This window comes from Cryptomeria japonica, unplaced genomic scaffold (genome assembly GCF_030272615.1).
Source record: "Cryptomeria japonica unplaced genomic scaffold, Sugi_1.0 HiC_scaffold_152, whole genome shotgun sequence".
Taxonomy (NCBI): Eukaryota; Viridiplantae; Streptophyta; class Pinopsida; order Cupressales; family Cupressaceae; genus Cryptomeria; species Cryptomeria japonica.
The window spans coordinates 112,501-130,000 of NW_026728974.1; the positions used below are offsets into that span (position 1 = coordinate 112,501).

Sequence of the window (17,500 nt, forward strand, 5' to 3'; positions counted from 1 at the left end):
GGGGCGACTACCAGTGCCAACCCCTTATCCCGCGATGCGTCCGATACACAGATGGTTCCAAGGCGGCCGAGGAGCCTCACCGCATAGCAATCGGGGGTGCGAGGCGAGGGATGGGGCGGGAAGGCCCCAACGGCTAGACGGAAGAGGCTTCAGGGCCGCCTCGGAATGGTCCAAGCATCGGACGCGCTTGGGGCGACTACCAGTGACAACCCCTCATCCCGCGATGCGTCCGATACGAAGATGGTTCCAAGGCGGCCGAGGAGCCTCACCGCATAGCAATCGGGGTGCGAGGTGGGGGATGCGGCGAGATGGCCCCAACGGCTAGACGGAAGAGGCCACAGGGCCGCGTCGGAATAGTCCAAGCATCGGACGCGCTTGGGGCGACTACCAGTGACAACCCCTTATCCCGCGATGCGTCCGATACGAAGATAGTTCCAAGGCGGCCGAGGAGCCTCACCGCATAGCAATCCGGGTGCGAGGTGGGGGATGCGGCGAGATGGCCCCAACGGCTAGACGGAAGAGGCTGCAGGGCCGCCTCGGAATAGTCCAAGCATCGGACGCGCTTGGGGCGACTACCAGTGACAACCCCTTATCCCGCGATGCTTCCGATACGAAGACAGTTCCAAGGCGGCCGAGGAGCCTCACCGCATAGCAATGGGGGTGCGAGGTGAGGGATGCGGCGAGATGGCCCCAACGGCTAGACGGAAGAGGCCACAGGGCCGCCTCGGAATAGTCCAAGCATCGGACGCGCTTGGGGCGACTACCAGTGACAACCCCTTATCCCGCGATGCATCCGATACGAAGATAGTTCCCAGGCGGCCGAGGAGCCTCACCGCATAGCAATCGGGGTGCGAGGCGAGGGATGCGGCGAGATGGCCCCAAAGGGTAGACGGAAGAGGCTGCGGGGCCGCCTCGGAATAGTCCAAGCATCGAACGCGCTTGGGGCGACTACCACTGCCAACCCCTTATCCCGCGATGCGTCCGATACACAGATAGTTCCGAGGCGGCCGAGGAGCTGGGGGATGCGGCGAGATGGCCCCAACGGCTAGACGGAAGAGGCTGCAGGGCCGCCTCGGAATAGTCCAAGCATCGGACGCGCTTGGGGCGACTACCAGTGACAACCCCTTATCCCGCGATGCGTCCGATACACAGATAGTTCCGAGGCGGCCAAGGAGCCTCACCGCATAGCAATCGTGGTGCGAGGTGGGGGATGCAGCGAGATGGCCCCAACGGCTAGACGGAAGAGGCTGCAGGGCCGCCTCGGAATGGTCCAAGCATCGGACGCGCTTGGGGCGACTACCACTGCCAACCCCTTATCCCGCGATGCGTCCGATACACAGATAGTTCCAAGGCGGCCGAGGAGCCTCACCGAATAGCAATCGGGGTGCGAGGCGAGGGATGCGGCGAGAAAGCCCCAACGGCTAGAGGGAAGAGGCTTCAGGTCCGCCTCGGAATGGTCCAAGCATCGGACGCGCTTGGGGCGACTACCAGTGACAACCCCTTATCCCGCGACGCGTCCGATACACAGATAGTTCCAAGGCGGCCGAGGAGCCTCACCGCATAGCAATCGGGGTGCGAGGCGAGGGATGCGGCGAGAAGGACCCAACGGCTAGACGGAAGAGGCTTCAGGGCCGCCTCGGAATGGTCCAAGCATCGGACGCGCTTGGGGCGACTACCAGTGACAACCCCTTATCCCGCGACGCGTCCGATACACAGATAGTTCCAAGGCGGCCGAGGAGCCTCACCGCATAGCAATCGGGGTGCGAGGCGAGGGATGCGGCGAGAAGGACCCAACGGCTAGACGGAAGAGGCTTCAGGTCCGCCTCGGAATGGTCCAAGCATCGGACGCGCTTGGGGCGACTACCAGTGACAACCCCTTATCCCGCGACGCGTCCGATACACAGATAGTTCCAAGGCGGCCGAGGAGCCTCACCGCATAGCAATCGGGGTGCGAGGCGAGGGATGCGGCGAGAAGGACCCAACGGCTAGACGGAAGAGGCTTCAGGGCCGCCTCGGAATGGTCCAAGCATCGGACGCGCTTGGGGCGACTACCAGTGACAACCCCTTATCCCGCGATGCGTCCGATACACAGATAGTTCCAAGGCGGCCGAGGAGCCTCACCGCATAGCAATCGGGGTGCGAGGCGAGGGATGCGGCGAGAAGGACCCAACGGCTAGACGGAAGAGGCTTCAGGGCCGCCTCGGAATGGTCCAAGCATCGGACGCGCTTGGGGCGACTACCAGTGACAACCCCTTATCCCGCGACGCGTCCGATACACAGATAGTTCCAAGGCGGCCGAGGAGCCTCACCGCATAGCAATCGGGGTGCGAGGCGAGGGATGCGGCAAGAAGGACCCAACGGCTAGACGGAAGAGGCTTCAGGGCCGCCTCGGAATGGTCCAAGCATCGGACGCGCTTGGGGCGACTACCAGTGACAACCCCTTATCCCGCGACGCGTCCGATACACAGATAGTTCCAAGGCGGCCGAGGAGCCTCACCGCATAGCAATCGGGGTGCGAGGCGAGGGATGCGGCGAGAAGGACCCAACGGCTAGACGGAAGAGGCTTCAGGTCCGCCTCGGAATGGTCCAAGCATCGGACGCGCTTGGGGCGACTACCAGTGACAACCCCTTATCCCGCGACGCGTCCGATACACAGATAGTTCCAAGGCGGCCGAGGAGCCTCACCGCATAGCAATCGGGGTGCGAGGCGAGGGATGCGGCGAGAAGGACCCAACGGCTAGACGGAAGAGGCTTCAGGGCCGCCTCGGAATGGTCCAAGCATCGGACGCGCTTGGGGCGACTACCAGTGACAACCCCTTATCCCGCGACGCGTCCGATACACAGATAGTTCCAAGGCGGCCGAGGAGCCTCACCGCATAGCAATCGGGGTGCGAGGCGAGGGATGCGGCGAGAAGGACCCAACGGCTAGACGGAAGAGGCTTCAGGGCCGCCTCGGAATGGTCCAAGCATCGGACGCGCTTGGGGCGACTACCAGTGACAACCCCTTATCCCGCGACGCGTCCGATACACAGATAGTTCCAAGGCGGCCGAGGAGCCTCACCGCATAGCAATCGGGGTGCGAGGCGAGGGATGCGGCGAGAAGGACCCAACGGCTAGACGGAAGAGGCTTCAGGGCCGCCTCGGAATGGTCCAAGCATCGGACGCGCTTGGGGCGACTACCAGTGACAACCCCTTATCCCGCGACGCGTCCGATACACAGATAGTTCCAAGGCGGCCGAGGAGCCTCACCGCATAGCAATCGGGGTGCGAGGCGAGGGATGCGGCGAGAAGGACCCAACGGCTAGACGGAAGAGGCTTCAGGGCCGCCTCGGAATGGTCCAAGCATCGGACGCGCTTGGGGCGACTACCAGTGACAACCCCTTATCCCGCGACGCGTCCGATACACAGATAGTTCCAAGGCGGCCGAGGAGCCTCACCGCATAGCAATCGGGGTGCGAGGCGAGGGATGCGGCGAGAAGGACCCAACGGCTAGACGGAAGAGGCTTCAGGGCCGCCTGGGAATGGTCCATGCATCGCACGCGCTTGGGGCGACTACCAGTGACAACCCCTTATCCCGCGACGCGTCCGATACACAGATAGTTCCAAGGCGGCCGAGGAGCCTCACCGCATAGCAATCGGGGTGCGAGGCGAGGGATGCGGCGAGAAGGACCCAACGGCTAGACGGAAGAGGCTTCAGGGCCGCCTCGGAATGGTCCAAGCATCGGACGCGCTTGGGGCGACTACCAGTGACAACCCCTTATCCCGCGACGCGTCCGATACACAGATAGTTCCAAGGCGGCCGAGGAGCCTCACCGCATAGCAATCGGGGTGCGAGTCGAGGGATGCGGCGAGAAGGACCCAACGGCTAGACGGAAGAGGCTTCAGGGCCGCCTCGGAATGGTCCAAGCATCGGACGCGCTTGGGGCGACTACCAGTGACAACCCCTTATCCCGCGATGCGTCTGATACACAGATAGTTCCAAGGCGGCCGAGGAGCCTCACCGCATAGCAATCGGGGTGCGAGGCAAGGGATGCGGCGAGAAGGACCCAACGGCTAGACGGAAGAGGCTTCAGGGCCGCCTCGGAATGGTCCAAGCATCGGACGCGCTTGGGGCGACTACCGTTGCCAACCCCTTATCCCGCGATGCGTCTGATACACAGATAGTTCCGAGGCGGCCGAGGAGCCTCACCGCATAGCAATCGGGTTGCGAGGCAGATTATTGGGAAGGGAACCCCCTGGGATGCGGCTCAAGCAGTGCCCAAAGGGACTGGAATGCGGAATCACATCGAGAGACCCAAATGCTATACGAGGGCTCAAATCGAATTATCGATTTGGCCACGACATGGACGCATCGGAACGACTACCTTTGCCGAACCACTCGCAATTGCATCCATACCGAAACCAATAGACATTTCCGTTAGAGCCCTCGCATAGCATTCGGGAATCTCGCATGCCCCTCTAAATCGACCAATGCTGGCGCTCAACGAAAATCCGAGCGCTACCACCGTTCGAGCGCCAGCATTGGTCGAGTTAGAGGGGCACGGGGGAGAATGCTCCAGTCAACACCTCCCCTATATAAGTTATTTGTCCGATTCTCGCACAACCGTAGTCTGCCTCGTCGAATCAAACAACGGTCCCAGATTCCGACTTCCGTTCCGTAGAGACCCAAAAGCTAGATGGAGGCTCGCAAGAAAGAGAGTCGGCGCATAGCAATCGGGTTTCTCGAACGTTTAGGGACCGAGCTCACTTGCGGATAGGGCAAAATCCGCCAAGCAACCCAAAAGCTAGACGGGGGCTCGAATCGAATCGCCTAGGCGGCCACAACAACGACGTGTTGGATCGACTACCAGTGCCAAACCATTCAGCAAGACTAGTCTGTGTCGAGGCCGGATAGAGATTCTCAGAGAGCGCCCGTATAGCATTTAGGAGACCTGCCGCGTCCCTCACACTCGACAAATGGTGGTGCACGTTTATAAATCCGAGCGATCCCAACCCTTTCAAGCACCAACATCGGTCGAGATAGAGGGGCACGGAGGGGGCTGCGTGAGACAACACAGTCCCCTATATAAGTTATTTGTCCGATTCTCACACATCCGAAGAATGGTCATCAAATCGGACAACAGCCCAAACTTCCGACTTCCGTCCCAGAAAGCCCAAGAGCTATCTAAAACGTTCATGGCCGGAACTCGATCGCGGCTATACCAGTCCGCCAAGCAACCCAAAAGCTAGACTGGAGCTCTAGTCGAATCACCTCTGTGGCCATTGCAAGGACGTGTTGGAGCGACTACCATTGCCGAACCATTCCGCAGGTCGAGTCCATACCAAGGCCGCATAGAGATTCACGATGAGCTCCTGCATAGCAATCAGGAGACTTGCCGTGTCCATCACAATCGATAAATCCTGGTGCAAGATTTTTGCATCCGAGCGCTCCAACCAGTCGAGCACCAGCATCAATCGACATAAACGGGCACGGGGGGAGGATGCTCGAGAACACTACCTCCCCTATATAAGTTATTTGTCCGATTCTCAAGCAGCCGAAGTCTGGTCATCGAATCGGGTCAAAGACCACAACTTCCGACTTTACCCACAATGCAAGTCATCGAATCGAACATCGGCCCCCGAGTCGGACTCCATGCGTATGTCAGGTCATCGGACCCAAATTCCGCCTTCCTGCGCATGGCGGGCCATCAATATCAACTCGGTCATCGGACCCAAACTCCGCCTTTCTGCGCATGGCACGCCTTCAAATCGGTCATCGGACCCAAATTCCGCCTTCCTGTGCATGGCGGGCCATCAACATCAACTCGGTCATCGGACCCAAATTCCGCCTTTCTGCGCATGGCACGCCATCAACTCGGTCATCGGACCCAAATTCCGCCTTCCTGCGCATGGCAGGTCATCGGACACAAATTCAGACCTCGCCAATATGCCTACGTATCGAATCGGTCATCGGACCCAACTTCCGACTTCATCCATACTGTAGGGTCTTTGAGGTTGGCGCGGTGCGCTCAACCCGGGGAGTCGACCCATCGAAGCATACACCTCCCCTATATAAGCTATTTGTCCGATTCCCACACCTGTGTAGTTTGCACCTCTGACCAGGACATCGACCCCAACTTCCGAACTCGACTGCAACGACGGCACCAGCGCCTTGGTGCGCACCTTGCGACGCACAGTCCCAACATTCGCCTTCCTGCACATGGCAGGTCATCGGACCCAAATTCCGACCTCGCGAGTATGCCTACATATCGAATCGGTCATCGGACACAACTTCCGACTTCATCCATACCGTAGGGTCTTTGAGGTTGGCGCGGTGCGCTCAACCCGGGGAGTCGACCCAACGAAGCATACACCTCCCCTATATAAGCTATTTGTCCGATTCCCACACCTGTGTAGTTTGCACCTCCGATCAGGACATCGACCCCAACTTCCGAACTCGCCTGCAACGACCGAACCAGCGCCTTGGTGCGCACCTTGCAACGCACAGTGCCAACATTCGCCTTCCTGCACATGGCAGGTCATCGGACCCAAATTCCGACCTCGCGAGTATGCCTACATATCGAATCGGTCATCGGACCCAACTTCCGACTTCATCCATACCGTAGGGTCTTTGAGGTTGGCGCGGTGCGCTCAACCCGGGGAGTCGACCCAACGAAGCATACACCTCCCCTATATAAGCTATTTGTCCGATTCCCACACCTGTGTAGCTTGCACCTCCGATCAGGACATCGACCCCAACTTCCGAACTCGACTAAAAAGACCGCACCAGCACCTTGGTGTGCACCTTGCAACGCACAGTGCCAACATTCGCCTTCCTGCACATGGCAGGTCATCGGACCCAAATTCCGACCTCATGAGCATACCTACTAATCGAATCGGTCATCGGACCCAACTTCCGACTTCATCCATACCGTAGGGTCTTTGAGGTTGGCGCGGTGCGCTCAACCTGGGGAGTCGACCCATCGAAGCATACACCTCCCCTATATAAGCTATTTGTCCGATTCCGACACCTGTGTAGTTTGCACCTCCGCTCAGGACATCGACCCCAACTTCCGAACTCGCCTGCAACGACCGAACCAGCGCCTTGGTGCGCACCAAAAGTGCGCACTTTTGGAGGGCACTTTTGTGCGCTCCAAAGGTGCGCACTTTTGGAGGGCACTTTTGTGCGCTCCAAAGGTGCGCACTTTTGGAGGGCACTTTTTGGAGGGCACTTTTGTGCGCTCCAAAGGTGCGCACTTTTGGAGGGCACTTTTTGGAGGGCACTTTTCTGCGCTCCAAAGGTGCGCACTTTTGGAGGGCACTTTTTGGAGGGCACTTTTCTGCGCTCCAAAGGTGCGCACTTTTGGAGGGCACTTTTTGGAGGGCACTTTTCTGCGCTCCAAAGGTGCGCACTTTTGGAGGGCACTTTTTGGAGGGCACTTTTCTGCGCTCCAAAGGTGCGCACTTTTGGAGGGCACTTTTGTGCACTCCAAAGGTGCACACTTTTGGAGGGCACTTTTTGGAGGGCACTTTTCTGCACTCCAAAGGTGCGCACTTTTGGAGGGCACTTTTTGGAGGGCACTTTTGTGCGCTCCAAAGGTGCGCACTTTTGGAGGGCACTTTTTGGAGGGCACTTTTGTGCGCTCCAAAGGTGCGCACTTTTGGAGGGCACTTTTGTGCACTCCAAAGGTGCGCACTTTTGGAGGGCACTTTTCCTGCGCTCCAAAGGTGCACACCTAGGTGAGCACCTTCGACCACACCTTGTAGCACACCAAACTCTGACTTTCGACTTCATCCGCAATGCAGGGTCTTTGAGGTTGGCGCAATGCGCACAACCAGGGGAGTCGACCCATCAAACCCAACACCTCCCCTATATAAGCTATTTGTCTGATTCTCATACATGCGTAGCCTGCAGGAGCAATTAGGACATCGACCCCAACTTTCGGCTTCTAAACGAAAACAAGGTCTTTGAGGTTGGTGTAATGCGAACAACTAGGGGAGTCAACCCATCAAACCCAACACCTCCCCTATATAAGCTATTTGTCTGATTCTCATACATGTGTAGTCTACAGGAGCAATTAGGACATCGACCCCAACTTTTGACTTCTTAACGAAAACAAGGTCTTTGAGGTTGACGTAATGCGCACAACCAGGGGAGTCGACCCATCAAACCCAACACCTCCCCTATATAAGCTATTTGTCCGATTCTCATACATGTGTAGCCTACAGGAGCCATTAGGACATTGACCCCAACTTTTGACTTCTTAACGAAAACAAGGTCTTTGAGGTTGGCGTAATGCGCACAACCAAGGGAGTTGACCCATCAAACCCAACACCTCCCCTATATAAGCTATTTGTCTGATTCTCATACATGTGTAGCCTGCAACAACGATTAGGACATCCACCCCAACTTCTGAATTCGTCTGCGTTGACCGCACCAAAGGTGCACGCCTTGGTGCTCACCAAAATCCGACTTCCGACTTCTTCTGCTATGCGGGGTCTTTGAGGTTGGCGCAGTGCGCACAACCAGGGGAGTCAACCCACCGAATGCAACACCTCCCCTATATAAGCTATTTGTCTGATTCTCATACATGCGTAGACTGCAGCAATGATTAGGACATCCACCCCAACTTTTGACTTCTTAAACAAGACAGGGTCTTTGAAGTTGGTGCAGTGCACACAACCAGGGGAGTCGACCCATCAAACGCAACACCTCCCCTATATAAAGCTATTTGTCCGATTCTCATACGTGTAGTCTGCAGCAGCGATTAGGACATCGACCCCAACTTCCGAATTCGTTTGCATTGACCGCACCAAAGGTGCACGCCTTGGTGTGCACCTTGGAGTGCACTTTGGTGCTCACCTCGGTGCACACTTTGGTGTGCACCTCGGTGTGCACCAAAGGTGCGCACCTTGGAGCGCACCAAAGGTGTACACTTTGGAGCGCACCACATAGGGTCTTTGAGAGGTTGGCGCAGTGCGCACACCAAGGTGGGTGTTGAGGTGCGTGCCGAGGTGGGTGGGTGCTAGGGTGCGCTCCATGGTGGGTGCCAGGGTGGGTGCGTGCTAGGGTGGATTCCAAAGAGGGTCATAGGGTGGGTGCCAAGGTGGGTTGGTGATATAGTGGGTTCAAAGGTGGGTACTAGGGTGGGTTCCAAGGTGGGTCACAAGTTGGGTGCCAGGATGCGTGGGTGTTAGGTTGGGTGCCAAGGTGGGCTCCTGCGTGGGTGGGTGCTAGGGTGGGTTTCAAGGTGGACGCGAGGGCGGGTGCCAAGGTGGGTAACAAGTTGGGTGTTAGGATGGGTGAGTGCTAGAGTGGGTGCCAAGGTGGGTGGGTGCTAAGGTGGATGCCAAGGTGGTTCACAGGGTGGGTGGGTTCTAGGGTGAGTTCCAAGGTGGGTCACAGGTTTAGTGCTAGGGTGCGTGTCAAGGCGGGTGTCGAGGTGCCTGGGTGCTAGGGTGTGGATGCCAATGTGGGTCATAGGGTGGGTACTAGGGTGGGCTGCAATGTGGGTGCCAAGGTGGGTAACATGCTCGGTTGGTTCTAAATTGGGTGTCAGGGTGGGTGTGCACCCACCTTGCCCGAGGTGGGTGCCAAGGTGCCAGTGTGGGTGGGTGCTAAGGTGGATGCCAAGGTGGGTGAGAAGGTGGGTGATAGGTTGAGTGGTAGGATGGGTGGGTGCCAAGATGGGTCACAGGGTGGGTGCAAGGGTGGGTAGGTGCTAGGGTTGGTGTCAGGGTGGGTGGGTGCTAGGTTGGGTTCCAAGGTGGGTGCGAGGGTGAGTGTCAAGGTGGGTCACAGGTTAGGTGCTAGGATGGGTGAGTGCTAGGGTGCAAAGGTGCCAGGGTGGGTGCTAGGATGGGTCGATGCTAGGGTGAGTGGCAAGGTGGGTCCACAAGTGTCAAGGTGGGTGCCGAGGTGGGTGCCAACTTGGGTTCCAAGGTGGGTGCCAAGTGGGCGACTGCTATGGTGGATGCCAAGGTGGGTCACGGGGTGGGTGCCAAGTTGCTAGGTTGTGTTCCAAGGTGGGTGCCAACGTGGCTGCTAGGGTGCGTGGGTTAAAGGGTGTGTCACAACGTGGGTGCCAGGATGGGTGCGCACCCACACTGGCCAAGACGGGTGCAAGGTTGGGTTCCAAGCCCGGTCACAGGCTGGGTGCTAGGATGGGTGGGTGCCAAGGTGGGCACCAGGGTGGGTGCACCCACCCTGGCCAAGGTGGGTCACGGGGTGGGTCCTAGGGTGGGTAACAGGGTGGGTACTAAGGTGCGTGCCAAGGTGGGTCATGGGGTGGGTGCCAAGGTGGGCACCAGGGTGGGTGTGCACCAACCCTAGCCAGGGTAGGTCACGGGGTGGTTGTCGGGGTGGGCGTCAAGGAGCCAAGGTGGGTGGCAAGTAGCCAAGTTGCGTGCCAAGGTGGGTGTCGGGGTGGGTGCCAAGGATCCAAGGTGGGTGCCAAGGAACCAAGGTGGGTGTCTGGGTGGGTGCCGAGGTGGGAGCCAGGGTGGGTCCCAAGGTGAGTGCAAAGGTGGGTGCCAGGGTCAAGGTGAGTGCCAATGTGGGTTCCAAGGTGCCAGGGTCAGGGTGAGTGCCAATGTGGGTTCAAAGGTGCTAAGTTGGGTGCGAGGTTGGGTGCGAGGGTGGGTGGGTGCCAAGGTGTGCTAGGTGGAAGCCCGGGTGGGTCGGCATCCCATGGGTGTCGAGTTGGGTGCCTGATGGGTGCTTCTTGTCAAGTTTTAGTCGTCGGGACTCATTTCGAGCCTTAGAGGTCGTTTCTTGTCCGGTTGCCCTGTCTTCGACCTGGGAACCCAATTTTGGTCCTCGGGTCCCATTTTTTTTTGTCTCGCATCCCACTTTTGGCCTGTGGCCTTTTCGGGGTCGATTCTCGTTTTGGGCATCAGAGCATGTTTCTTCTCCTAAAACCCAATATTTGTTTATTAAGTCTCGGAACACATTTTTGTTCTCGTGGACCCATCATGGGTCTTGGAACGCATTTGTGGTCCTTGGGTCCCATTTTGCATCCCGAAACTTGTGTTTTGGTGCTTGATCCCTATTTTGGGTGCCCACCTTGCACCAAGTGCGCACCCGGGGCAAACCGAGCGCCTTGGTGCACCGGGGCAAGATCGAGCGTGCACCCGAGGCGCCCCGAACATGCACCAAGGTGCACTCGGCCCACATGTGAGCGCAGGTCGTTGCGCCCGAGGTGGTGTGTGGGCACCGCGTTGCAGACGGGACACTGCACGCACACGACGCCCCGTCCAGGTGCACGCACGTAGGCCGGGCCGGGTGCACACCCGACGCCCTAGCAAGGTGCGCGCACCCGGGCAGGGCTCACACTTGGCGAACGGGGCGCACTTCGCGAGGGAGGGTGTGCACCTCGACGGGGGTGGGTGGCCGGGGTGGATTCGCACGTGGGTCGCGGTTTGCTAAGTACACACTGCGACAAGCTCATAACGGGTGCGATCATACCAGCGTTAGTGCACCGGATCCCATCAGAACTCCGCAGTTAAGCGCGCTTGGGCCGGAGTAGTACTGGGATGGGTGACCTCCCGGGAAGTCCCGGTGTTGCACCCTTTCTTAGTTTTTCGCCGGGCGTCGCAATGCTATTTGAATAAACCTTTTGCCCGTTTGCGTTCTCGTCGGGGCCGGGCCGGGCCGGGGTGCGCTGCCCGCACTACCGCGCGCGCGGGGGGCGACACCGAGCGCGCACCCGAGGCGCCCCGAGCACACAGGCCACGGTGCAACCCGGGCGTTGTGCGCGCACCCCGGTGCGCCCGAGGTGCTGCGCGCGCACCCAGGTGAAATCGGTGTGCACCTCGGCCAGTGCGCGCTCGGTCGAGTCGCGCACGTTGGCCAAGGTGCACGGTGATGTTTCTTACTCTAAGGTTCCGCACCAGACGCCCGGGACAGGTGAGCGAAGCTGGGCGGGGCCGGGTGCGCGGCCGGGGCAGGTGCACGCAGCTGGAGAGAGCTTTGGAGCACACCAGAGGTGCGCACCTTGGAGCACACTTCGGAGCGCACCAATGATGCGCTCCATTCAAAAGTTTCCTGAAAAGGCAAAAAAAGTTGAGATTATAGAATTTCCCACTTGAGAGATTGTAAAAAAAAAAAATTTAAAATGAAGGAAACGCGGGTGCCAAGGTGTGCGCGCCCGGGTGCGCAGCCCAGCCAAGGTGTGCGCACCAAGGCGCCCACCCTGGCGAAGGTGCACGCAAGGTGCGCACCCGAGGCAAACCGGACAATTAACCCAACTTTCGACTTCGCGCGCACCTGCGCACCTTGGAGCGCACTTCGGAGCGCTCCTTGGTGCGCACCAATCTTGGGCACCTCGGAGTGCACCATGGCGCCCACCAAGGTGCGCACCCGGGGCAAACCGAGCTCCGACTTCGTGCGCACCTTGGAGCGCACGAAAGGTGCGCACCATGGCGCCCACCAAGGTGCGCAGCCCAGCCAAGGCGTGCGCATCAAGGTGCGCACCCTGGCGAAGGTGCGCACCCGGGGCAAACCGAGCTCCGACTTCGTGCGCACCTTGGAGCGCACAAAGGGTGCGCAACCCAGCCAAGGTGTGCGCACCCCGGGCAAACCGAGCTCCGAATCGTGCGCACCTTGGAGCACACTTCGGAGCCCTCCTTGGTGCGCACCGATGTTGCGCACCTCGGAGCGCACCCGGGGAAAACAATGCAATTAACCCGACTTTCGACTTCGTGGGCACCTCGGAGCGCTCTCGGGTTCGCACCTCGGAGCACACCGAGGTGCGCACCTTTGATGCGCTGCCTTCACCAATTTCCAGAAAAGGCAAGAAAACATTGAGAAGGTGTGCGCACCGAGGTGCCCACCCTGGCGAAGGTGCACGCGAGGTGCGCACCCGGGGCAAACCGGGCTCCGACTTCGTGCACGCCATGCTGCGCACCTTGGAGGGCCATGGTGCGCACCTTGGAGCACACTTCGGAGCGCTCAATGGTGCCCAACCCAGCCAAGGTGCCCACCGCGGCGAAGGTGCACGCGAGGTGCGCACCCGGGGCAAACCGGGCTCCGACTTCGTGCACGCCGCACCTTGGAGCACACTTCGGAGCGCTCCTTGGTGCGCACCAGGGCGCGCAACCCAGCCGAGGTGCCCACCCCGGCGAAGGTGCACGCGGGGTGCGCACCCGGGGCAAACCGGGCTCCGACTTCGTGCACGCCATGGTGCCCACCGCGCCAAGGTGCACGCGAGGTGCGCACCCGGGGCAAACCGGGCTCCGACTTCGTGCACGCCGCACCTTGGAGCACACTTCGGAGCGCTCCTTGGTGCGCACCAGGGCGCGCAACCCAGCCGAGGTGCCCACCCCGGCGAAGGTGCACGCGAGGTGCGCACCCGGGGCAAACCGGGCTCCGACTTCGTGCACGCCATGGTGCCCACCGCGGCGAAGGTGCACGCGAGGTGCGCACCCGGGGCAAACCGGGCTCCGACTTCGTGCACGCCGCACCTTGGAGCACACTTCGGAGCGCTCCTTGGTGCGCACCATGGTGCCCACCAGGGCGCGCAACCCCGCCGAAGGTGCACGCGAGGTGCGCACCCGGGGCAAACCGGGCTCCGACTTCGTGCACGCCGCACCTTGGAGCACACTTCGGAGCGCTCCTTGGTGCGCACCAGGGCGCGCAACCCCGCCGAAGGTGCACGCGAGGTGCGCACCCGGGGCAAACCGGGCTCCGACTTCGTGCACGCCATGGTGCGCACCAGGGTGCCCACCGCGGCGAAGGTGCGCACCCGGGGCAAACCGGGCTCCGACTTCGTGCACGCCGCACCTTGGAGCACACTTCGGAGCGCTCCTTGGTGCGCACCAGGGCGCGCAACCCAGCCGAGGTGCCCACCCCGGCGAAGGTGCACGCGAGGTGCGCACCCGGGGCAAACCGGGCTCCGACTTCGTGCACGCCATGGTGCCCACCGCGGCGAAGGTGCGCACCCGGGGCAAACCGGGCTAGGACTTCGTGCACGCCGCACCTTGGAGCACACTTCGGAGCGCTCCTTGGTGCGCACCATGGTGCCCACCAGGCCGCGCAACCCAGCCAAGGTGTGCGCACCAAGGTGCACGCGAGGTGCGCACCCGGGGCAAACCGGGGTCCGGCTTCGTGCACGCCGCACCTTGGAGCACACATCGGGGCGCTCCCGGGTTCGCACCGGCGTTGCGCACCGTGGTGGGCACCTCGGAGCGCACCGTGGTGGGCACCTCGGAGCACACCAAGGTGGGCAGCGAGGTGCGCACCTTTGATGCGATGCCTTCACTAATTTCCATAAAAGGCAAAAGAAAACGAGATTTTAAAATTTCCGTTTTGAAAGATAGTGAGAAAAAGGGAATGCTGGTGCCATCTTGAGCCCGCCCTGGTGCGCAGCCCAGCCAAGGTGTGCGCACCAAGGTGCCCACCCTGGCGAAGGTGCGCGCCCGGGCAATTAACCCAACTTCCAACTTCGCGCGCGCCAGGGTGGGAGCGCACCCAACAACCGGGCCTGGGAAGAGCCAATGCGAGAAACCCCACCAAACGCTCTGACAAAAAAAGAGGGGGCGCTCCAGTAACCCCGCTTCGGAGCGCACCCTGGGCAAACCCAGCCAGGGTGCCCACCCCGGCCAAGGTGCAGGCGAGGTGCGCACCCGGGGCAAACCGGGCTCCGACAACGTGCACGCCGCACCTTGGAGCACACTTCGTAGCGCTCCCGGGTGCGCACCTCAGAGCACACCAAGGTGGGCAGCGAGGTGCGCACCTTTGATGCGCTGCCTTCACTAATTTCCAGAAAAGGCAAAAAAAAGAGGAGATTTTAAAATTTCCGTTTTGAAAGATAGTGAAAAAAACGGAACGCGGGTGCCATCTTGAGCCCGCCCGGGTGCACAGCCCAGGTAAGGTGCCCACCCTGGCAAAGGTGCGCACCCGGGCAATTAACCCTACTTCCGACTTCGTGCGCGCCAGGGTGGCAACCGGGCCTGGGAAGAGCCAATGCGAGAAACCCCACCAAACGCTCCGACAAAAAAAGAGGCGGCGCTCCAATAACCCCGCTTCGGAGCGCAGCCGGGGCAAACCCAGCCAAGGTGCCCACCCCGACGAAGGTGCACGCGAGGTGCGCACCCGGGGCAAACCGGGCTCCGACAACGTGCACGCAGCACCTTGGAGCACACTTCGAAGCACTCCCGGGTGCCCACCGGCGTTGCGCACCGTGGTGGGCAGCGAGGTGCGCACCTTTGATGCGCTGCCTTCACTAATTTCCAGAAAAGGCAAAAAAAAATGAGATTTTAAAATTTCCGTTTTGAAAGATAGTGAAAAAAACGGAACGCGGGTGCCATCTTGAGCCCGCCCTGGTGCGCAGCCCAGGCAAGGCATGCGCACCAAGGTGCCCACCCGCGGTGCACACCCGGGGCAAACCGGGCTCCGACTTCGTGCAGGCCGCACCTTGGAGCACACTTCGGAGCGCTCCTTGGTGCGCACCATGGTGCCCACCAGGGCGCACCCGGGGCAAACCGGGCTCCGACTTCGTGCACGCCGCACCTTGGAGCACACATCGGAGCGCTCCCAGGTTCGCACCAGCGTTGCGCACCTTTGATGCGCTGCCTTCACTAATTTCCAGAAAAGGCAAAAAAAAACGATATTTTAAAATTTCCGTTCTGAAAGATAGTGAAAAAAACGGAACGCGGGTGCCATCTTGAGCCCTTCCTGGTGCGCAGCCCAGGCAAGTTGTGCGCACCAAGGTGCCCACCCTGGCGGAGGTGCGCGCCCGGGGCAAACCGGGCTCCGACTTCGTGCACTGCATGGTGCCCACCAAGGCGCGCAACCCAGCCAAGGTGCCCACCGCAGCGAAGGTGCACGCGAGGTGCGCACCCGAGGTGCACACCCGGGGCAAACCGAGCTCCGACTTCGTGCACGCCGCACCTTGGAGCACACTTCAGAGCGCTCCTTGGTGCGCACCAGGGCGCGCAACCCAGCCAAGGTGCTCACCCCGGCGAAGGTGCACGCGAGGTGCGCACCCGGGGCAAGCCGGGCTCGGACTTCGTGCACGCCGCACCTTGGAGCACACATCGGAGCGCTCCCGGGTTCGCACCAGCATTGCGCACCTTTGATGCGCTGCCTTCACTAATTTCCATAAAAGGCAAAAAAAAAAAAAAAACGAGATTTTAAAATTTCCGTTTTGAAAGATAGTGAAAAAAACGGAACGCGGGTGCCATCTTGAGCCCGCCCTGGTGTGCAGCCCAGGCAAGTTGTGCGCACCAAGGCACCCACCCTGGCCAAGGTGGGTCACGGGGTGGGTCCTAGGGTGGGTAACGGGGTGGGTACTAAGGTGCGTGCCAAGGTGGGTCATGGGGTGGGTGCCAAGGTGGGCACCAGGGTGGGTGTGCACCAACCCTAGCCAGGGTAGGTCACGGGGTGGTTGTCGGGGTGGGCGTCAAGGAGCCAAGGTGGGTGGCAAGTAGCCAAGTTGCGTGCCAAGGTGGGTGTCGGGGTGGGTGCCAAGGATCCAAGGTGGGTGCCAAGGAACCAAGGTGGGTGTCTGGGTGGGTGCCGAGGTGGGAGCCAGGGTGGGTCCCAAGGTGAGTGCAAAGGTGGGTGCCAGGGTCAAGGTGAGTGCCAATGTGGGTTCCAAGGTGCCAGGGTCAGGGTGAGTGCCAATGTGGGTTCAAAGGTGCTAAGTTGGGTGCGAGGTTGGGTGCGAGGGTGGGTGGGTGCCAAGGTGTGCTAGGTGGAAGCCCGGGTGGGTCGGCATCCCATGGGTGTCGAGTTGGGTGCCTGATGGGTGCTTCTTGTCAAGTTTTAGTCGTCGGGACTCATTTCGAGCCTTAGAGGTCGTTTCTTGTCCGGTTGCCCTGTCTTCGACCTGGGAACCCAATTTTGGTCCTCGGGTCCCATTTTTTTTTGTCTCGCATCCCACTTTTGGCCTGTGGCCTTTTCGGGGTCGATTCTCGTTTTGGGCATCAGAGCATGTTTCTTCTCCTAAAACCCAATATTTGTTTATTAAGTCTCGGAACACATTTTTGTTCTCGTGGACCCATCATGGGTCTTGGAACGCATTTGTGGTCCTTGGGTCCCATTTTGCATCCCGAAACTTGTGTTTTGGTGCTTGATCCCTATTTTGGGTGCCCACCTTGCACCAAGTGCGCACCCGGGGCAAACCGAGCGCCTTGGTGCACCGGGGCAAGATCGAGCGTGCACCCGAGGCGCCCCGAACATGCACCAAGGTGCACTCGGCCCACATGTGAGCGCAGGTCGTTGCGCCCGAGGTGGTGTGTGGGCACCGCGTTGCAGACGGGACACTGCACGCACACGACGCCCCGTCCAGGTGCACGCACGTAGGCCGGGCCGGGTGCACACCCGACGCCCTAGCAAGGTGCGCGCACCCGGGCAGGGCTCACACTTGGCGAACGGGGCGCACTTCGCGAGGGAGGGTGTGCACCTCGACGGGGGTGGGTGGCCGGGGTGGATTCGCACGTGGGTCGCGGTTTGCTAAGTACACACTGCGACAAGCTCATAACGGGTGCGATCATACCAGCGTTAGTGCACCGGATC

At 60.3% G+C, this 17,500-nt stretch overlaps 2 non-coding genes across 2 annotated transcripts in view; both read left to right on the plus strand.

Annotated features, from left to right (window-relative positions):
- The first annotated feature begins 11,432 nt into the window (after positions 1–11,432).
- LOC131866658 (5S ribosomal RNA) lies at positions 11,433–11,551 on the plus strand. The gene has a single exon (XR_009365259.1). It is a non-coding gene; the product is annotated as a 5S ribosomal RNA (ribosomal RNA).
- A 5,915-nt stretch (positions 11,552–17,466) lies between these two features.
- Positions 17,467–17,500, plus strand: part of LOC131866659 (5S ribosomal RNA) — a 119-nt gene continuing 85 nt past the window's right edge. The window contains exon 1 of the ribosomal RNA XR_009365260.1: positions 17,467–17,500. This exon is cut by the window's right edge and continues 85 nt beyond it. This is a non-coding gene — a ribosomal RNA (5S ribosomal RNA).